The 23,670-nt window shown below is 44.1% G+C and overlaps 1 long non-coding RNA gene across 1 annotated transcript; it reads left to right on the plus strand.

The window, feature by feature from the left end:
* The first annotated feature begins 852 nt into the window (after window positions 1-852).
* LOC113593038 (uncharacterized) lies at window positions 853-10,733 on the plus strand. The gene is made up of 3 exons (XR_003413076.2): window positions 853-1,034; window positions 3,904-5,693; window positions 10,388-10,733. It is a non-coding gene; the product is annotated as an uncharacterized LOC113593038 (long non-coding RNA).
* Window positions 10,734-23,670: the final 12,937 nt, after the last annotated feature.

The raw sequence follows: 23,670 nt of genomic DNA on the forward strand, positions 1-23,670 counted from the left end.
TCCCATAGCTTACGAGGTGACAGGACGCAAAGGCAGGTCTGTGTGACTCCAAAATCCATGCTCTTCCTAGTGCCTTTGTCTTAAGTACCGGGCAGAGTGGGAGGAGGTGGGAGGGCAGAGGGTAGAAGCGGAGGGCGTGAGGGTGTGACTGATCTGGTTACATCCACCTGCTTAACCAGGTCAGCCTCACTTCCACAGGCTGCCACCGTCACTGCTTATTCTGCAACTCCCCAAACTCCAGACCACACAGAGCCCATGATGGGACACAGTCAACCTGTTCTCTCTAATGATGGACCTTTCATGTAAGCTTTCTGGGGGGAAAGAAAGAGAAAATAAGAAAAGAGCAAACTGAAAGACTCTTGGGGATAACAAGGGAATCTAAAGAGAGTCACCAGAGAAACCAGACTAATGAACACAGGAGGCTTCCCAGAGGACCCTGGGTTTTGCTGTCCAGGAACCGCAAGTAAGAAAGGGGGGAAATACATACTTTTAGCAGAAAGCATGATGTATTTTTCAACCTGTGAGACGATTTCATAACCCAACCAACGGTTTCAAGGAATTATTCACCACTGCATATGCAGATGAATTTACATAATAAGCCTTCTCCATAGGCAAGTATTTACCATAAGATACGAAAATACATCTGACTTCCACAGGCTATGTTGTCTGAAAGCAGTTGTTTTTTAAAGAAATGTTTGACTCATGCATTTTCACTAACATGCCTTGATTGCATCTAAAGAAATATGAAATGAAATGACAAGTACTTCAACTGAAAAAAAAAAAAAACAAGCAAAAAAGCAGTCACTCCCAAGGGGCATCTTATATGTCAGCTCAGACTATGCAGCTTGTGATTGATGTAAATGTGTTCTTCACCCCATAAACAGATATTCACTTCACTCGACTCCACGGCCCAGCACCTCCATTCCGTGAGAGACATGATTATTTCAGCAATGAAACCTACCAAATGTTTAAAATGACTCACAAGGCAGCGAGCGGCACAGAGATTGGATTGTGAGAGCTTCGGGATGGAAAAGGTCGGTAAAGAAAACACCAGAAAGATTGGGAGAAAGGAGAGTGGCTGCAGAAACCTGCAGGTGGAGTCCGGGTGGGCTCAGGGCTTCGGAAAAGGGACTGGGGAGGAAGTGGTTTTCTGTTTTTCTGCCGGCTGCAGGTTCTGACGGTTAGGCACCTGCTTATCTGTCCCCTTCTCCAGTAAGTCTCTGAGGTCCCTGAAAAGCCAACACTGAGAGTGGAGAGGCAGCTACACAAATACTCCCAGTTTTTAAACAAGCTCAAAACTATTTAAAACCTGATGCTTCTGTTGCCACTACTCCCTAGCTTTTATTTCTACCTTTTCGTGTGGTTACATCTTCATGTTTTCTTCTTTTGAAAGGTATCCGAGCCTCTCTTGAAACTGCTCTGATGAGCTCTGTTTGATGCACTTCTCTTCTCCTCTGTGCTCAGGGAGGTAGAGCACCAGGCAAGGCTGGCTCGCCATTCGCTAATGCTGTGACCCAGATTGCGTCTGTTTGGTTTAATAAACAGGGAGAGTTTTAGCCTCGGGGTGGTGATACATCTAAGGCTGCATCGAACCCCCAGTTTGTTTATGAGGGATGTTTTTGCCTGCGGTAAAATGTAGGCATCAGCTTTTGATTTCTTTGGAGTTTATTGAATGGACCAAGATTCAGGAAAATTTTTTAGACTCTTCAAAAATATTCACAAAGGTGTTATCTCTGTCTCTTAACATAGTTAGGAAGAGGTGTAAATTGCTTCCCCTTTTAAACTTGCCAATTTCTGTCCCCTTCTGATTACTAACTGGAAGGAAAAGACAGTGCCCAGCAGCACTTAGTGCAGAGAGAGCACTCAGCAAGCCTTCCTGATTTAGCCTGATAATGTTGCAGCATATTTATGCACCTGCAGTAGTAACTAAGTATTATTTATTGAGCACTTACAACGTACCATGCTCAGAGCTGAGCACTTCACATTCATTAACTCCTTTAAACTTCATAAGTACACTATGAGATAGATATCACTATCTATGATGGATATCCAAGAACACACATCTATTAAGTAGAATGAAAACTTGCATCTGCCCTACTCCACACAGACCAGAGTTATTCTAGGAGTGCATAAGACTATAGATTCCAGATCACTTTAACTATTGGAATGATGGGGTTCCAGACATGCTACCCTAAAATGTGGCACCTTGGCATATCCAACATTTTAAGCTGAAGGAGTTTGAGCAGGAAGGCCACCATGATCTTCCTTCCATCCTTCTGGAAACAGGTCATAAAACCCTCTTGTGGGAGGTGCCCTCCCCTGTCACTGGAGGCAAGGAGCACCCTTATCTCTGAAGAAGGGACCTGAAGAGAAATCCTAACAAGCAAGCCTCCCTAGGTTTTCCCAGCTTCCTACACTTACCTCCTACACCTCACTCTAACATAGTCCTCCATGGCTGTTCACTCTTCATCACATCTAATGTAAAAATACTCAGATCTAGCCGATTCTTTGGGCCTTCCTCTCCTTATGAAGTCTCCCATGTCATGTGAGAGTTATCTTCAATAAATTTGTATGATTTTCCCCTTGTCAGTTCAAGTTTTGGACCCAGCCAGGGACCCTAAGAAGGTGGAGAAAAACTTCCCCCCTGCTGCAGGGATCAGCACAGCACCATAAAGCAAAGCACTCTCTATCTTTCAGACAAAGAAACCGAAGCTCCAAGAGTTTAAATGACTTGCCCTAAGTAAGGGGGCCAGACATAAGGGGAGAAAAACACGGGATACCTAGTTCAATTTATTCCAGGTAATAACAAATAATGTTTTAGTATAAGTATGTCCCCAACATTATTCATTATCTGAAATTCACATTTTTTAAATATTGTTTTAATGTGTATTTATTTTTGAGAGAGAGACAGAGACAGAGACAGAATGTGAGCAGGGGAAGAGCAGAGAGAGAGGAAGACACAGAATCCAAGGCAGCTCCAGGCTCTGAGCTGAGAGCAGAGCCCGACATGGGGCTCGAACCCACAAGCCATGAGATCATGACCTGAGCCGAAGTCAGACGCTTAACTGACTGAGCCACTCAGGTGCCCCTGAAATTCACATTTAATGGAGTGTCCTGTATTTTTGTGGCAATCTTAGCCTACAGATGTGGTACTGATGTGAGGCAGTGTTGGACCGTAAAAGCCCCTAAGCCCAGGGCTCTTTCCATCACCCTGAGGAAAAGGGCCTAAAATCCCTACCAGATTTGCAAATCATCCTAGCAAACTGCCTCTATCAGCTACTCAAACAGCCATGTAAACTACTATCTGTCACGATAGCTAAATTGACCTTGTATTAGGTATGAACCTCAACCTATATACCCTGGTGTCAAAAATTATAACTTTATTTTTTATAACTCAACTTAGTTTCTATTTTATTTATTTTTTATTTTGTTTAATGTTTATTTATTTTTGGGAGAGAGAGACAGAGAGTGAGCAGGGGAGGGGCAGAGAGAGTGAGACACAGACTCTGAAGCAGGCCCCAGGCTCTGAGCCGTCAGCACAGAGCCTGACCGGGGCTCAAACCCACGAACCATGAGATCCTGACCTGAGCTGAATTCGGATGCTCAACCGGCTAAGCCACCCAGGCGCCCCACTTGGTTTCTGTTTTAAATCCTCCTTCTCCTGGGAAAGTGGAAGCACTCCTTCTTGATGCTTTCCCTGGGGTGTGCCGCTGTGAGATAATAGAAAATAGAAAATATTGGCCTCTGCCCCTGTTCTTGGCACAGAGCTCCTAAAACCCTCGTGGATACCTGAGTGATAAAAGCACTTTTGTTCTAATCGTTGGTCTCTGACCCCAGTTCCTAACACAGATGTCCTAAATTCCATGAAATTTTCTGAGTAATAGTGTCTTTTGTTCTAAACAGGTGACTTTTGGTGGACTCCTCGATGGCTCCTGGATGGGTCCAGTCCCCAGAAAGACCAAGCCATGATGAGAAGCTCGGAATTTTCAGCCCTCTCCCACCACCACCGCCCCCCCCCCCCCATTTTCCAGAAAGGGGAGAGGGGCTGGATATGCAGTTAATAATTGATCGTGCCTACGCCCCAAGGTATGGAGTTAGGAGAGCTTCTAGGTGGGTGAACACATCCACATCACATACTAGGAGGGTGACACAGCCCAATCCACAGGAACAGAAGTTTCTGCGCTCAGGATTCTCCCAGACCTCACCCTAGGTGCCTCTTCATCTGGCTGTTCATCTGTGTCTTTTAGCACATCCATTATTATATAGTAAACAGGTAAACATAAGTAAGTGTTTTCTGGAGTGCTGTGAGCTGTTCTAGGAAACAATCAAATCCAAGGCGGAGGACGTCATGGGAACCTCTGATGTGTAGCCAAGTCAGACAGAAGGTGTGGGTCACCCTGAGACCTACTACGTGCAGTGCCGTCTGAAGTAGGGGCAATCTCAGGCAACTGAGCCCTCAGCCCGTGAGATAGGGTGCTACCTGGAGGTAGATGGTGTCAGAGAATTGCTTGGTGCAGAAACCTGGCCGCACCTGGTGTCAGAAGTACTGTGAGTGTGACAGTCGCATGAGAGAGGAGGAGACACGCGGAGGACAAGTGCAGGCTTCCTGCTCGGCCACAGCTCTGGAATCTCACAGTGCCAGGCTGCCGTGGGACAGGGTTTCCTCTGGTTGTGACCGAGTTGTCCACTTGCAATGGGGTGCTGCCTACAAGACCCTTCGAGTCCCGTGGCCCTGGTGCTGCAGTGACATGGGGCGCAGGCCTTTGGGAGCAACTAATTGCCTAAATGTGGAAGAGTCAGAAGTGAATTCCAGGAGAAAGAACAAACATATATCCATTAGCATCTTACGATATTCTCCCGCCTTACATTACAACATAATGTCCGAGCTATGCTTTTGCAAATAAACTATTTACACGTTATGAATTCCTCATTCGATACACTGCTGTCTACAACTCTGTCATTAAAATTAATATAATCGGCTTAACACATTGCAGCCAGACCGATTTCCTGAAGGCGGATTCATCAGATTAGTTCAGAGCTCAGATCCCTCCAAAGGCTCCCCTTTGTCTCTGGAACGTAGTCCGGGCTCCTGGGTTTGGCGCCGGAGAACGTTCACAACCTATTCCCTTCTGTTTTCATCTCTGGCTTCCACAACCTGACACTGCCGGTCACATCTGATGGGCTGGTGCCCATCAGAGCACCATCCCCTGAAGTGTTGCCCTGCCCCCCTGCTGCCTCTCCACACCTGTCAAGCATAACTCTTGGGTTCATACCCTGAAAGGGCGGACCTATGCCGGCGGACTCCATCTTGTTCTTTGTCCTCCACCTTGAGTGACTATGTCCCCAACATGCCCTCTTTCCGGGAAAATGGCAGAAACCTCAGACCACGCCTCCTCCCTTGAGTAACCTCCCGCTCACCCGTTCAAACTTCCTGATCAAAACACACCCAGAGACCTGCGGACCGGGACTCCAACCCTTCCCCAGCCAATCAGCTGAGGCCACGACCCTTCCCCAGCCAATCAGCTGAGGCCACAGCCATTACCTCACCAACTGCCCCTAGACCCCTATGAAACCTTTGTGCTTTTGAAACTCGATCTCTGGGGCGCCTGGGTGGCTCAGTCGGTTAAGCGTCTGACTTCAGCTCAGGTCAACTCGCTCTCTCTCCCCGGCATATCACCACTGCGTTGGTGCAGGTAGGAGATTGAGCTCGAGCTAGCTCGAATAAAGGTTCTTTTTGCTTTTGCATCAGACTCGGCTCCCTGGTGGTCTTTGGGGATCACGAATTCTGGGCATAACAACCCCACGACCCACAATCACGCCAGCCTGTGCCGACCCATTGTGGCCCACATCAACCAGCTCTCCCTTCAGCCACCTCACTTGGTGTCCCCTTTAAAACCTCTGAGAAGGTCACCTTGGCGGAGGGGGGCCAGGGATCACATGTGCGGGCACACAGAGTTGTCAACTAACACATCCAAGTTTCCTTGCTTTGCACTGGAACTGCACCACCTCAAGATAGTAAGGTGATGTCATAAATGTGAATGGCTGACCAAGTCCTGGATCAAGAAAAAGTGAGACCATATGTTTTCACTCATATGTGGATCCTGAGAAACTTAACAGAAGACCAGGGGGGAGGGAAAGGGGCGGGGGAAGTTACAGAGAGGGAAGGAGGCAAACCATAAGAGACTCTTAAATATTGAGAACAAACTGAGAGTTGATGGGGGATGGGAGGGAGGGGAAAGTGGGTGATGGGCATGGAGGAGGGCACCTGTTGGGATGAGCACTGGGTGTTGTATGGAAACCAATCTGACAATAAATTATATAAAAAATAACAAAAATTAAAAAGACTATCTTTTCTTCATTGCAAAAAACAAAAAAAGAAAAGAAAAAAGAAAAAGTGAGAAAGCAAGGTTTGGTAGAAAAGGCTAGGAAAAGAAGAAATTCACTGAGATATAACAGGCACTGGGAAGACCGTCCCACCCATCCAACACACCCTTCATCTCACAGTTGAGGAAATACCTTCTGCCAGCCCCTGCCCGCCAGAGACAAGGTTCTTCCTGCCCCATGAAAGGTGGAAAACCCACCTGCTGAGGAGCTTACCAAAACTCATGGGCATAAGTGGTGACAATCCAGAAACGTACTAAATGTGTGAATGGAGGACCCCAAAACAGACACTCTGGGAAAGGCATTGAGGAAGAGAGAGAGTCTGCCCAACTCTGGAAGGAAGTTTGTCTTTCCAGGCCTTCACTCTTCAGATCTCCCAGTGGAGCACCGTTTATCAGTGACTTCCTCTACAAAGCTGTAAGTGGGTAGTTCTTGAACGAACACTTTTAGTTATTGTTTCCTCCTTTGGCTACATCAAGAACAAAACTGCTTTTTCTAAGCAGAGGTTTCATCTGAAATGCACCATCTTCCCAGGTGGCTGGAGAAAGACCCATCTTTGGACGAGAACCCAAAACTCAGTGGGAAGTCCCTACTGGACAGGCAGCATTAGCATTTTCCCTTGGCCTTGAACTTGAAGAACTGAAAGTGGCAAGGAGGCTAGGTAGTTACATCTGGGAAAGTAGATTGTGGCATCAGAGAAGAAGGCAGGTGCCCTCTGCATGGAGGCAGTCAGCTGCTGGGACTAGGGGACTCCAGAAGGGACAGCAGAGTGCTGCAGGCTACCCAGATGTCACGACCCCCGGATTGTGCAAGCTGAACTTTGTCTGCCTCCAATATCTGCTTCATTTGTGTTCTGTGTTTGCTCTTAGAATTTGGTAAAGTCAGGGGTGCCTGGGTGGCTCAGTCTGTTAAGCGGCCGACTTCGGCTCAGGTCATGATCTTGCGGTCCATGAGTTCAAGCCCCGCGTCGGGTTCTGTGCTGACAGCTCAGAGCCTGGAGCCTGTTTCAGATTCTAAGTCTCCCTCTCTCTGACCCTCCCCCATTCATGCTCTGTCTCTGTCTGTCTCAAAAATAAATAAACGCTAAAAAAAAAAAAAAAAAAAGAATTTGGTAAAGTCCTCTTGAAAATGTCAGTATGCCCGAGATCTGCTGAGGGGAACCGAAGAAAGAAGTTTCTGTTTGTGGACCTGAATTTTCAAGCGTAATCGCCCAACCCTGGGAGCCAGGCCCAGGGGTGGCCGTGGCCATCTAGGACAAGTACTCCAAGGGAAAACCAAGTCACAGGCCCTTGGTCCTGCCACACGCCCTCATCTGGCAGGTCCCTTCAGCCCTGTGAGGGAGACCTCCGCACACCTGGCCTACAGGAGCATCGCCCAGCCCCTAGCTCTACCCACAGGGGTTACTGAAAATAGCAACAGAGCTCAGCACTGTTAACAGCTGGCCTTTGGCAAGATTCTCAATCCAGTATGTAAATCTTTCAACACCCATTTCTTACCCCTTACCCCTACAGATCTCTCGCTTGCTATTTATTACATGTCACTCTTTGTTGAGAGTCTATCTACTCATGCAAAAAAAAAAAAAAAAAAGAGCCAGACGAGCATGAAAGGCAGAACTTCAGGGCTGTCCTTGGGACTCTGGCTTCAGAGCCTGTTGGGGACAGGGCCTGGAATTACTGGTGGACCAGGGCTTAGTTTCAAGACACCACTGGTGTCACCAGCTGAACAATAAATATCCCCGTGGCAAGAAAACGAGAAACACTAACCCTCAGACATGCAGAGCCTGGGGGAGCCCAGACCACAGCAGGAGCCCGAGAGCCTCCTTTTCTGTAGGAGTCTTCACTACTATTCCAAAAATAGGAGCCAGAAACCAGAGGGCTCCCTAGCGGAGTGGAGATTTAATTTAGATAGCGCATGCAGAAGGAAGCATGAAATCAGAATTGACGGTAGATAAAGGGCTAGTATGTTTCTTCCTATACGTGACCCAGACTCTAAATGAGAGAAGGTGATCTCAGCCACATCAGATTTGTAAAGCCACTCACTGGCATCGCTAACCACCGTGAGCTTGCTGCTAGAGGGCTGCTGCCTCCCCTCTAAGAAGGAACAGGATTCCCGAGCTGCGGGGAAGTTAGACAAGAGGCTACTGGGGGCAAGGTGAACCCGAGTAAGGTCCTTCTGTTACCATGATGCCCGTGAGGACCGTCATCACGGATGCCTCTCCTTCCAATTGGTCCGCTGATTTGGGTCAGGGGCATAATCGGCCAGATAGAGCTCCCCTGTCTGAAACGGGTCCCACACTAGACGTCATTGAGGCAGCCTGCCCTCCACCTCCGCCTCAGCCCGCACGTTTTATTACCTTCTCATTAGATTCACTCCCGGTAATAATAAAATACAACACTTGTCACTAAGTTGCAAACCCAATGCCGAGCACTTCAGATGACCCCCAAGATGAGGCGGGAAGAGAGTTCCAGGCAAGGGCCTCAGGCATGTCTGAGCAACAGAAAGGGGGCTCAAGCGGCTGGAGTGAAAAGAACAAGGAGATCCTACCCGATGCTGAAAGTGATTATCGTCAGTGTAAGAAGGAGCCAACAACATCTCCTTGGCCACGTAGTCTACAGCACTGATGTGTTCAAGGTACATGTCACTGGAACTGAATAAAATGCTCGGTCCTTGAAGTAGTGAAAAGGGGGACGGGACCTAGCTTCCGGTTCTTAGGAAGACGTCACAACACGGTGTATCCAGAAGTGGACTGATGGCTGACACTGACCCAAGGTGCAGAGTCCTCTACCTCCCAGCCCCGCTGCACGCTGGGAGAGCCCAGCTGGGTGGGGCGGGCTAGACTCCCCAGAGGCACTGCAGCATCACAGCTCACTCGCGTGTATACAATACAAGAAGGGGGAGATGGGCATGCCACCCTGGAGGTGTGTGTGTGCGGGCACATGTGTGTGCGGGCACATGTGCATGTGGCGCCCCTACCCACAAGCTGCACAATGGCTTCTTTGTGTGGCGGCGCGGCACAATCTCCTTTAATCTCCGGACGATGAACGTGCGTAGCATCCCCAGGAGGCCATTTCCCTGTGGACTAGAGTCCTCGTCTCCTGGTGACAGATCCTGAAGAGTCCTGCTTCATGCTTTCAAGGGATGAGCAAGTTCAAGGGAACTTGGCAGAGAATCACACCGGCCTTCCCAAGGACGAGGGACAACGGGTTTAAGCCCGGCTGTACCTAATACTGTTTGCCTGATTCACACGTTGCCTTCCTTCACACTGTTTTTCTCATCTGTGATACGACATCTGATGGAAAAGGTTTTCTGATTATCTCCAAGCCGCAGGTACACTGTAGGAAGCAAGCACACGGGCCGCTTTCAAGAGTTATCTGGTACAGTTTTATTTTGCCAAGAATTTTATCGGCTTATCCAGATAACGGCTCTGTCCCTCCAACTTCTCCAGATAGGTGGCACATCAGTGAGGTCAAAGAGACAACTCCTGGACTGGAGAGACAGTGCTATCCTTCCTCAGGGTCAGCCCAAAGTGTGACTGTGAACTGAGTGACCTTTGGCCTCCCACTCTATGTCTTGGCCATTTTTTTTCCCACCATGCTCACTGTCACCACCCCTTCCCCCCCCCGTGTGACCACACGCTACCTACTATAGAAGGCAGGTGCCGAGAGGCAATCCAGCTTTGGAAACAGACCTGGTTTTGAATTCCAGTTTTGTTACTGTTAGAAGTATGACCTCAGTCGAGCTACTCAACTTCCACGTGCCCCAGTGACCCAATCTGTAAAATTAGAACAGCGTTGAGGAACTTAAAATGCCAAAAGCACCAGAGCACCCAGCTCTGTGTATTTCTGGCATATATTTGGTATAGTCTCCTTCTCGTCTTCCCTCTACAACCAAGTGCCCATTCCCTCGGTTCCCGAAGGACACTGGCTAGCACGGAAGGTAGAGGCTCACGGTTCACTCTCAGGACGATGTTAATGTTCATAACGGTTTTCTGTATTTCTCTTCCCAGTGATATTTGCGTTCCGCCCAGCAAGACTGAATCCACAGCCAAGAGTTCCTAGTTCGGGGATTTCATGCTATGTGGTCATACCAGCAGAGGGTAAGAAAGCCTTCCCTAACTACGGTCCACCACACCATGCCAAGCCTGTGGAAAAAGCAAGCGAGGGCGTTTGTGAATTTACCATGATCCTATCCCCACTTCCACGTGGTGCAACGACAGTTCATTCAAACAGAAGAGGCTGATTGAAAGAAAACCACAAACAACTTTGGAAGTAAAATCTTAGACAAAGCAAACATTCATTGACTCTTGGAGACAGATCAAATATTTATTAACTCAGAAAAGAATTAAAGTCTATTCATGCAGTTCTTGAGCCAGATTCACTTTAATGCTGACTTTAATAAGTGTTGTGAAAGTCCAGCCTGCTCTCAAACAGCTCACTGGCCCCTCTGCTTTCACATCTCCTCTCCTCTTCTGTCTGGAAAGCTCTTATCACCCCTTCTGCACCTGGCAAAATCCTATTCATCTTTGAAGGCCTAGCTCAAATGGCGTGTTCTCTGTAAAGCATTTCAAAATCTTCATCCAACCGTCCAGCAAAATTAGTCACACAATTTCTTTATCTCTTAGTGTTTTGTTCCTACCTTGAGAATAAGGTTTACCACAGTTTATTCATACATCACATTGTAGTATTGTTAGTGCTTTCTGCTCTGTCTCCCACACCAGACTGTGAGAAATTAGAGGGTAAGAGCCCTGCTTTGTTCATGTTTGTGTTCCTGGAGCCACGTATGTGTCTGGCATATAGTGGGCCCTTGGTAAATGACGGTAGAACTGAATTCACTAATGTTGGGAAAAGTGCTGAGTCTCCTCAAGCCTCAGTTTCCAGCTTTATAAAAGATGACCAAGATATCTACAACAAAAGGCCAGTGGTCAGATTCTATATGTCCAATATGAAGAATTATCTTATACCCAACATAGACCTCTGTACATAACTAGCTCGCTAGGAGTTGATTGAACTCATCCAATTAGTAAAAATTATTTAGATACTGTGTCTCCAGTGCATCTCAGAAAACAAGATAGGCAATAACCCTGATCTCATGGAGTTTATATCTCATAGGGAGAAGAGAACTGATGGCTAGTAAACAAATATACCAGAAAACATTAGGGATAGATAGATAGGGAAATTAAATAGGGCGTTGATATAGAAAGTTACTTAGGTAAGAGAGGCGGTAAGGAAAGCTTCTCCCAGAAGATGATGTTTTAGACAGAATCCACATACGCAAAAGAACCCTGTGAAGATCTGGGAAAAGAGCATTCTGGGCTCTGTAATAGCCCTGAGGCAAAGGCCCTGAGGCAGGTCCTAGAGAGAAGTACCGGGCGGGAAAAATGAGGTAAGTAAGATGGGATCATTTTGACTTAAAGGAGGGGTAGAAGAGATACAGATAGAGACATAGGCAAGGGGTAGATCATTTGGAGACTTAACAAAGTAGGATAAGGAGTTCGCATGCTATTCAAAATGCAATAAAAAACCATTTAGAGGTACTGAATCAGGGTAGTGACATGAAGTGGTTTATATTTTTTAAAGTTTACTGTAATAATTGTAAGAGAATAGGTTGTAGGGGCAAGAATGGAAGCAGGGAAACCAGACTACTACTATCCGTAGTGGTCTAGGAAGGAGATCCTGACTTGACCTTGGCTAATGGAAGTGAACATGGAGAGAAGAGGATCTGAATATGTTTCAGAGATACAGCCAAGAGGACTTATCAATGGAAAATGAGGGAAAGTGAGGAACCAAACATGATTCAGAGATTCTGACTTAAGCTTCTGGAGGAGATTAAGTCTAAAAGTACAAAAAATATTTTAAAACTATTAGTAATAGGTGTACCTTTCCCTAGTTCTCCTGCTAAATACAAATAAAATCCCTGGACATTACTTATAAATCAAATACACGAAGATTGAAAAGTAGAATGAGACAGATCAGCTAGGGACTTTGGGACCCAAAGAAAACAGTAGTGAATACCCTGAGTTTTCTTTTTGCCTCACACATCTCAAACGTGTTGCTGAAAAGATCAGCAATCCAGAAACACCAACAGGCACAGATCAAAATAAGGCCCCCAAAAGTTTGCCAACGACCAGGAAAGGAGCAGCCGAACAAAGCACCGACTTTTAGATAACAGAGCTCTGCTCCAGACAAACACCACAGAAAAATCTGTGGCTCCACTCTCATCCATACCAGAAAAAGCCAAGTAGGGAGCCTAGGCTCACACCCTCACCAGACTCTAATGAGGAGCTCCAACACCCGAGAGGGCTAGTAGGAGAGAAGGACAAGTAGGGGGCCAGGAATTTTATCCCCACTGGCCAGTAACAAGCATGCCAACCCCTCGTGGTATCAAATGGAGACCACTGGGCAACTGGACTTCAACCCCCACCCAGCAATAAGGAGGTGCCCACTCCCCTTCCTAGATGGGATGGTGTCAGAGGAGGCCTAATGGAGTATCAGGACTTTGACCACCACTCAGCAATCAGGAGACTGCCCCATCACAGTGTCAGTGGAGACCACATGAGGAAATGACACTGCCATATCCACCCATCAGTATGAAGAATCCCCATCCTCATACAGAGGCTGAATGCGGAACCCAGAATTCTACTTCCACCTGATAGTAACAGAGTGGTGGTGCCCCCACCCACATCTCTGCCAGAGAAGTGTCAAATTAAATCAGTTTAAAAAAGAAGGTTTAAGTAAGATCCAGATTTTCATACATGATATGAATATGCCCAGGTTTCAATTAAAAATCACTGGTTATACAAAGAAATAGGAAGTGCTCAAACTGAAAAGGACAACAAACTTCAACAAACAATTACAAACATGCTTAAAACAAATAAAAAATGGGAAACAGAAGATGTAAAGAACCAAGTGGAAATTTGAGAACTGAAAAATACAATGACTGGAATAAAAGTCTCAGTGGACGGGCTCAACAGCAGGAGGAAACATAGGAGAGAAACAATGAACTGAAAGATAGAACATTAGAAATTACAGAATAAATGAATTAATAGATTAGAAATATTGAAAGCAGCCAGAGAATAATGACAACTTAACTATAGGAAAATTACAATGACATTGGATTTCTCATCATAAACCACACAGACCAAAAAGAACAGGCACAGTACTTTTCAGTGCTGAAAGAAGAGAACTATCAATCAAGAATCTAATAGGTTCACCAGATTCCAGTGAAGACATCTTTCAAGAATGATGTGGATATCAAAAAATTCTCACATGAAGGAAAACTAAGGTCTTATCAGGAGACCTGTCCAAAAAGATTGATTAAAGAAAATTCTCTAAACAGAAAGAAAACAATAAAAGAAGAAACCCTGGAATATTAAAAACTAAATAAATACAACAGGCTTTCCTACATTATTTTCTTACATTTTTCCTATATAACATTATTTCCTACAATAGGCTTTCTGAATTATATTTGAGGGTTGAAGCAGGAATTATAACATTGTCTGCTATGGTTCTAAATATATGTAGAGAAAATATACAAGACTGTTATGCTATATATAGGGGAGTATGAAGAGACATAAACAGAGGTAAGATTTCTGTACTTCACTCAAATTGGTAACATGACAACACAAGTAGACTACAATAAGTTATGTGTATATATAATGCAGTACCTAAAGCAACCAATAAAATGCTTTATTAAAATATAAACTTCAAAAACATACAGAAATAATCAAAATGGAATTTTAGAATATGTTCCAATAACATGCAAGAAGGCAAGAAAAAGAGAACAGAAATGAAAAACAATAAGAATAAATGGAAAACAAAAAATAAAATGCCAAACTTATATCCTAATGTATCAATAATTACATTAAATATAAATGATCTTAACAGACAAATTTAAAGATAGGGATCAACAGATTGGATTACAAAACATGACCTAACCAAATTCTGATCACAAGAAACTCACTTCATAATGATATAAGAAATTTGAAAGTAAAAGGACAGAAGAAGGTATATCATCTAAACATTAATCAAAGGAAAGCAATCAAAGGGTGCCTATATTAAGTAAAGAAGACTTCAGAACAAAGAAAACCACTAGAAACAAGGAATGAGATTACTTAATGACAAAAGGATCAATCCCAAAGAAGACATAGCAATCTGAAATGTGTATGTACCAAACAGGACAGCTGCAAAGTATGTGAAGCAAGAACTAATAGAATTGAAATAAGAAATAGACAAATCCACCATTATAGTTGGAGATTTCAACACTCCTCTCTCAACAGTTGTTGAGGACTAGACAAAAAATCAGCAAGATATGGAAGAACTCAACACCGTCTACCAACAGGTTGGGAATTTATAAAATACTCCACCCAACAACAGCAGAATCCATAGCTTTTTCAAGTGCCCACAAATCATATACTATATCCTGGGCCATAAAACAAACCTTAAGAAATTTAACATAATCGAAATTACTTCAAGGATAATAAAAGAATACTATAAACAACTCTATACATACAAATCTGACAACTGACAAGAAATGAATCAAAACACAAACCACTGTTATCATTCAATATGAAATACTATAGACTTATAGTATTAAGGAAATTTAATTTGTCATTTAAAAATCCCCCCAAAACAAATCTCCAGGCCCAGATTGTTTCACTGGAGAATCTGATCTAATGTTTGAGGAAGAATTAGCACCAATTCTACATAATCCCTTCCTAAAAATATAAGAGGAGAAAACATTTCTCTATTTGTTTTATAAAACTACTATTATCTTAGTTCCAAAACCAGACAAAGACAGTACAAAGACAGAAACCAATAACCCTCATGAATATGAATGTAAAAAAAAAAAAATCCTTAACACAATACTAGCAAATGGAATTCAACATGATACAAAAAGAATTCTATACCATGAATGGGCTTTATTCCAGGGATGCAAGACCAGTTCAATATTCAAAAAATAATCAATGTAATCCACTATATAAAAAGGCTAATGTAAAAAAACCTGAATGATCTTATCAATCAATAGAGAAAAAGCATTCAAAAAAACTTAACACCCCTTGTTGATTTTTTTAAAAACTTACAGAAATACAAATAGAGGATAGAGGGAACTTTCCTCAGCTTAATAGAGTATTTACATTAAAAAAAAAAACTGCATCTAGCATTATACTTAATGATGAAAGGCTGAATGCTTCCCCTCTAAAATCAGGATCAAGGCAGAATGTTCCCTCTTACCAGTCTTATACAGCATCATGCTGGAAGATCTGGTCTGTGCAATTAGCCAGTGAAATTTTCACAAAAACTTACCCGAGATGGATCATAGACCTAAATGTACAACACAAAACTTCTAAAACTGAAATGCAAAGAGAAAAAAGAGTGAAAAAGACAAAATAGAATATTTAAGAAACATGGGACAATTACAAAAGGTGTAATATACACATAACAGGAATACCAGAAAGACAAGAAAGAAGCAGAAGAAATATTTGAAGCAATGGTGACCAAGAATTTCCCAAATTTAATGAAAGACACCTACCCTACCCTTTCCCTGTTTCAGAGTCTCTCAAGCATTCTAGAATGTATTCCGATTAGTTTGCTAGGGCTGCCGTAACAAAGTACCACAGATAACGTGGCTCAAACAACAGAAATTCATTTTCTCACAATTCCGGAGGCTAGAGGTCCAAGGTCAAAGTGTCAGTAGGGTTGGTTTCTTCCGAAGGACTCTCTCCTTGGCTTGTAGAGAGCTGTTTCTTCCATGTGTCTCCACGTGGTTGTCCTTCTTCCCTCTGCGTGCCCTAATCTTTTCTTTATAAGGGCAACAATCACACTGGATTAAAATGACCACATTTTAACTTAGTTACCTCTTTAAAGACCCTATCTCCAAAGACAGTCACATTGGGAGGTACTGGGGGCAAGGACTTCATCATATTCAGCCACAACACCTTCCATATGCTCCTTCATGCAAATTCTTTCTCTAACACCCTCCGCCTTCATCTTTCCAAAATTTGTTGATATCTCATTTCCTAACCCCCAATTGCTTTTCTTTTTGCTGTTTATGATTTATTCATTTGTAATTATTTACTACTATTTTTGTAAGATCTGAGGAGAGAGAGGAAGAAAACTAAATGTGCTTGAGACACCATCTTTATCCAAAAGTCCCGACCCATCCCTTTAATTACCACCTCTGAAAAGTCTTGCTGAGGTCAGGCCACAGCAATCTCTCCTTCCTCTTAACTCCTAATTCATTTAATACATAACTATCTTCTGTTTTATTATTATTAGCCTTGTGACTCCACATCTAAGTTTTAAGCCTCTTAGTGCAATGATAGGTTTTATATTTCTACTCTACCTGCTGAAAATCCGGCACAGGATTAAGCATGGACTATTTGCTTGATAAAAAAACAAAACAAAACAAAACAAAAAAACCCAAAAACCCACCACATTAATTTTATGAATTTAAAATATAATCCCAGTCCTATAACTCAGACTCAATGTTGTATCATTGTTTTAATGTAGTGAACCAGTGAACACATTACATCGTGGATTTCACAATGCCCCGCCCTATTATCCATTTCAGTTCATGGGAAAAAAGGAGGTAGATTTCACATCCAAGTCGCAACACAAAAAGCACACTGCCATCTCCTGGATTAAAGTTAATAATGCAGTCCTTTAAAAAATGATAATCATACAGCTCCAGCTAAGAAAAGCAGATCTACAAAAAGTAATTATATGTGCAAATGAGACTCTGCTTTCCTTCTAACAAATGTTAAGGACAATGTCATTAACATCAATATTGATCACAATAGTAATGAAAATCTTAATCCTGAATTCAGGTCATTTACAAGCCAGTCAATTTGGCCTATTAACGTGAGCTTCCAAGTTCATCTAAGGACCCTCATTCCCTTAGATGCTTTATTCTTTTTCTGAATCTCTACCAGGTCTGGATTCACAGTTCTCTGGCGGTTAATGATGTTGTGCGTTCAGTTAGTGACAGCTTTGTTCTGCTTTGCTCTACCGAAAGCAATGACAAAATCAAGTGTGGCACTGCAGCCTGACTTGGAAACATTTCAGACGGCAAAGGCTAAAGTTTGACAGACTATACACTCAGTTTGAACATTCTGACTTACTCTGATGACCCAAATCAGGCTTTCTTGGGTGGAAAAGAAGATGAAAAGGATGAGTAAAAAGGGCTAAGTCAAATCCCAGGTACCCAATGTAAGACACAAGGCTAAAATAAATAAATAAATTAATTAATTAATTAAAGCCAACATTTGGGGAATCACAAGCATTCTCTGCTCATTCTGTATTAACTGGACTTTGTTTTTCTCTTGGGAAGTTTTTCCTATTGCTCTGAGAGAGACAAGTTGCGTTTTGGTCAAGCAGATCTAAGGCTAAGTGCCTACCCACTCATCTTTCTGAGAAGTCCTGAAGATGGGAGTAATCCAGGGCCAGGAGCAGAGGCTACAGAATGAGAGGCCGAGCCTTCAAATGTAAAAGCTACCTTCACAAAATAACCCTCTGCACAGACTGTTAGAGGAGGGCACCTGGGTTTTGCTTTATCTGGCTTGGGCCAGCTGGGAGAGGAGAATTCTGGACTTAAGGAGGGGCACCATGCAAGGAAGCAGTGGACTCCAAGAGCAGGGATGCCTGGTTTCAAGTTCTCTTTCTGGCCTGTAATGTTCTGATGGCATCCTCAAATGTTGGATGAAGTCTTGTTAAGCTTCGCCTTCTAGTATCCCCTGTGTTTGGGAGGCTAACAGAGAGGTCTGTGCCCACACTTTGGGTTGAGCAGGCTTTGGGAGGTGCAGAAGCCAGAAGTCGTCACAGGGTGGCCATGTCCAGAAAGCCTGCCTCAGCTGTCCATAGAAGCTGCTGACAAGGAGCAGTCAGGAGGGATTTGTGCACGTGTAAACACTCCAGGGTGGGTGTTTCTGGGACCCAACGGAAGATGATGTCTTCCAGGGACACAAGTAGGAGGCTCAGGCTATGTCTGGGGAAAATCAAAGAAATCGATGACCCACTAGAGCTGGAGCCCTTGAAGTTCTCCTGGTGAGTTACAGAAATCTATTTGAATCTGGATTCTGCCGTGTGAGGGCTTCAGATGGCCTTGCTATTTGGTTTGCAATAGGGCTGAAGGTAGATGGGAGCCACTTACAGCATCCTACTGAAACTTCCCTCCCACCACCTTGCTCTAGTGTTTGCTGGGGTAACAATAACCAGAGTACCTAACATTGAAATGACCCAGGATAACACTCACCCTGGAGACCCATGGATACTTACATCAAGGCTGTGAGCCTAGGACCTCAGTGTCTCCAGGCCCCACTCAGGCAAAACTTTGAGCCTGTGGGAGGTAGACAGGGTCCATTTGCTTTCCTGTTCTCCTTCTCCAGTTGCCCTAGTTAGGTCACTCCCTACACTTCTGGATTACTTGGAATCTCACCTTGGCTTTGGCCTCCCAAGTCTGCCTTTGGATCCTTTTAGCATCATCCTCTCCAAGGCCTGAGGGTGGTATGGATTTTATGAGATAAAATCATCTCTGTTAATGTGCCAATTAGCTCTTTCAAATTATAATGCCCGGGCCAAGGTAAAATTGTCTCCAAGAGGTCTAGAATAGGTTTTTCAGGCACTGCAGCAAGCCAGTGGGGAGATGTACTTGGCAAGGGGCCCTCTGGCACTTCTCGGTGGCCACCTAATCCAGGCCCAGGGCTGAGGACACGATTGAGTCTATAACCGAGCAGAGTTTCTACCACTGTTAGACTCTAGAGATAATACTGCCCTGGGCCTCAAATTACAGGCTTTTAGGGCTAAAATCAGGTCAGTAGCAACTTCAGCTGGAGAAACAGCCTGGCACATCACTTTATTGCTAGGCAATAAATGGATGAGTCCTTCCCTTTGGTCCTTTTGCCATCCTAATAAGCTAATTTCTGCCCAGTGAGCAGTGACCAATCACAGAGAATTCAAGGATGTTTAGCACTCACAAAAGGCTTGGTTCAAAGAGTAGAAAAGAGGATTGAACATGGCATAATCTTCAGGATATCGAACCAATGACCACAAAACTATGACAACATCTTGTTCCCAACTTGGCTTTTTGCCATGACAAATGCACCAGTTTACCATAATCCTGGATCTGCCTTGACTTCATAGTTATCATAGTTTTTGCTCTGATGTTATGGAACATGCACATTGAAATTATCCCAGTGAGAAATACCCAAATCACCATATTTATTACTTAAATGGACTCCATAAAGCAAAAATCAAAACAATTTCTTGATGATAGAAAATGGGAAGCAAAGAAAGTAAAAGAGAAACAGATGGCCAGTAGCTAAAACAGACCTGAATATCATATACAGACCCTTAGCCATTTCCCACCGCACATACACACGCACACACACGCTCCTCTCTCCTCTGTCCCAAAGAAGGACAGACCATTTCTACACACTCATTTCTAACTGCATTTTGTGACCTCTTCAAAGTCCAGTCTATTTTTATTTTAGATCCCGGTCCCAGGTACTAAAGTACTGAAGGGAGGAAGAATACCCCCACGCACACCCTCCTAGTCCCTAGAAAGATCTTGTGACGCTGTAGAAAAAGGGATTCTGCTTGGCGTGGAAAGATGGAGCCTCTGATGTAGCCACAGCTGGGCACTGACTTTGATGTGTGCTCCCTGGCTGGACATTTGCCCAGTGACCTCACAGCCTCCCTGTGTGAACACATCCAGGGATGTTAGATGACTTTGGCCAAGACAGAGTGAATCCAATGGCTCATAATGGGGCTCAAACAAACACTAACAATACCCTTTCCTGTGTGCCAGCTCCCGAAGCCAACCACCCTGATGCCCGGCACAGAGGAGGTCTGCAGGACCTGTTAGTCAACAAGATGAACTGAAGAACTCACGCAGGACCAGACTTAACAAACTCTTGGCCACACTCTGTCCCTTCCCCATATCCTCCTCCCAGGTTTCAATACGGAACAACACCATCAAAGGTTAGACCTTCGCATTTGCTAAAAGTGCTAGGAGATTTCTACAGACGCTGAAGAGCCAACATCTTGCTGAGAAATTAAAATTCACTCTCATTTGGATTCCTATCAGCATGCTGTCTGTCATGCATGCGCTATTTTCTGAAGATGCAGTGGGTGGCAGTGATACCAAAGAAATGCCAGCTGCCAGCCTGTGTCTCTAGTCACCCTACTTCTGTGTTATTGGGGAGAGAGCTTGGCAGTGACTAAAGTGTGGAAGGAAGAGTATGAGTGTCTTAAGTCAGACTAACCTCTGTTCAACTCCCAGCTTCCCAGAACAACTTCTTTCTGAGCCTGTTCCTAGGACGGAGATAGTATGTGCAAAGCCCTGGGTACAGTGCTACCGCACACAAAACAGAATGCATATAAATGGGAGGTAACATTATCACTAAGCCTTTTGAATTGTTATGACCAATAAGAGAGTTCCACATGAGAAACAAAATTCCTATTCCCTTTCCGCATTCATTTAAAATTCAAAGAACATTGGGGGAGTGGTGAAGTTCTCTGAACACAATCCTGCGGAACAGAATTAAAATAAGCCTCATTGATGATGAAGGTCTTTAATGTTCTGGCAAGTGCTTTGAGCCAATTAAAAGGCTATTCATCTTATTCCATAGCGCTTCATTCATTCATTCAGTTATTCAGCAAATATTAACTTCATTTTATGTGCCAAGTAAGGTGCTTTGGAAACCATCCCTTGAAAGAAATCACATTGCATGTCTATAATCCCACTGATATGCAGACTAACTCTAGTTCCCACTGAGCCACCACTCAATGGTTTGTGGTGCTACGAGTTGAGTCATAAGATCATTACTGGATTCCGTGAGTGGGGACCTGATTGAAGTTTCTAGAACCACCACAGAGTTTTGAGTTATGTCTCAATTCACACGACTTTGGGCAAGTAATTTAACCTAACAGCTGCCCTATAGATCTCACTGGATAGTTTCAAGGGTCACAAAGGAGCAACTGAATGCCATGCAGCACCAGAGCACGTTACGATACAAACTCTACCTTCAGGGCGCCTGGGTGGCTCAGTTAAGCGTCCGACTTCAGCTCATCATGATCTCACAGGGCATGAGTTCGAGCCCCACTATGTTGACAGCGCAGAGCCTGGAGCCGGCTTTGGATTCTGTGTCTCCCTCTCTCTGCCTCTCCCTTGCTCGCACTCTAACATACATTAAAAAAACAAATAAATAAAATAAATAAATAACCCACTTTCTACTATGGCCCTGATTCTTTGAGACAGAGTTCCAGATGTATTCCGAATGGTACTGCAAATTCCATTCTGGTACCTGATCAATAGAATGACTGAGTCATCTACCCTTGTGTGTTTCCACTACTCTGGCTATAGAATGGCTGCTTTTAAAATTCTCCTTTTGTAAGATCAAATTAATTTACAATCGCTTCCGCCTGGTGTTGGTGGACAGGACTCAGCAACAACTGTCTTGAGCTTTACTCACCTTTCAATCAGTGAAGTGTTACTCGAGTGCCTACTCTGCTCTGCTCTATGCAAGTCAGTCTCCATGCTGAGGGAGGAAGCAAGCTTGTGTGGTCAGAGACTCATTACTAAAAGAGAGGCAGACCAGGTCAGAAAAGCATTTGACAGATTTCAGTAACTTACTAGTAGCTGAGAATCTTCTATTATTGATGACATCTTTACATATTTTTCAATATTTCTTCCTGTCTCTAACCAATCTCTATTAATCTCATTTTATCCTGTTCTTCGGTCCCACATCTCCCAAAGGATGCCCTAGTTTTATGAAACTACTGTTCTCCCGACTCTCAGCCTCAGCGTCATCTTCAATGTGTTCATTGGCTTTGGTGATTTTAAATGTCAGTCGGCAAGGCAAGCAGTAAAGTAGATTGAAACAGAACTCAGACAGGACTTCCTCATTTATGCTATTCCCTGAAGAGATGATAAACCAAAAGAAGGATCCTAATGAGGCCTAAATTTGTAGTTCCATCCACGTGGATTGTATGACTGTTTCCTTTGATTTTTTTTCTCTGACCCCTCCGGCTGGTATTTGAAAAGTGTGAAGCTTAAATGCTACAATGTCATCATGTAAAAATACAAGAGCCTCCAGGAGACGCACCAGAGGACAACTCTACTACTCACGGTTCTCCCCCAAGGGATCTCCTGAGGGAACAGGACTGGGCTTTGTTGCCCCATTCAGAAACTGTCACAGCGGTTTCCATGCTGCCACTTTGTTGTCCATCCGTAACCCCTGGCAGCTAGGGTCACCTCTCTTCTAGCGAACCAGATCCTCTATGCCCTTCCAGGCCGCTCAGACCTCCTCACGCAGCCTTCCCTGCCTATCCCCGTTATCTCCAGCTCCAGAGTCACCAGTCAAGTCCCTCCACTGCTGGGTCTTTCATGACACACAGTCCTGCTTGCTTTGCCGCCATCAACACAGCACCAGTCGCTGTAAAGGCACAGTACTGATTCCATAAATCGACAGTGTCCTACCTCCCACGTTGGACTGGCTGGTTGCAGTCAGAGAGATCAACAAAAACTCAAAGAGTATCTTCTTAGATCTGCTACCCACAGCCCCGTGTCCCGGGACAGAGAGGGCCCAGAGGCACCCAGACCAAGCCCACCCCACCCCCCAACACCACCACCACCCCGCACTGCTACCCGTGGTCCCCTCCAGAGTGGAAGTTCAGTGTGGCACCAGGGAAGGGCTGTGTACACACACAAGCTGTGTTTCTGCTGATGGCAGGGTGTATGTGTATGTCTTGTCTTTCTGTTATCAGATATGGATATTCTAAGAGAAATATAGATGAACATTTATTGGATAAAATTACCCAGAGGTCTTTTTTACTTAATTTCAAATGCCATTGTAAGCATCAGCCAATGAAGGATTATTTCCAGATACTTGAGGTGCTCCGACTTCAGGAGCAGCTGTTTTCAGAAGAGAGATGTAGAATTCGGCTCCTCACGAACAGGTTAGAATCAGCAGTGCACATGGCCTGCTATATAAAACAAATGATCCATCTCGTTAGAAAGGCTGCTCTTAGGGCTAATGTAGACGGAGGCTTTCCATCCTCACTTGAGAGGGAAATAATTGAATTTTCAAACCTTTATAGAATTCAAAACAATCATGTTAAAAAGAATTGCTAATCAAGTCCTATTGTTGCCCCAAATTATTTGACAAAACATAATCAAAGTGATTTTGAAATAACCTGTACCATGTATAGCTTCACTCTTCTCCCTTTCAAGTAACTATTCTGGAAAAAGTTGTGAATAGTGTGATTCTCCAGTGAATTAGAAATTTTGCTT

This window comes from Acinonyx jubatus, chromosome B4 (genome assembly GCF_027475565.1).
Source record: "Acinonyx jubatus isolate Ajub_Pintada_27869175 chromosome B4, VMU_Ajub_asm_v1.0, whole genome shotgun sequence".
Lineage (NCBI taxonomy): Eukaryota > Metazoa > Chordata > Mammalia > Carnivora > Felidae > Acinonyx > Acinonyx jubatus.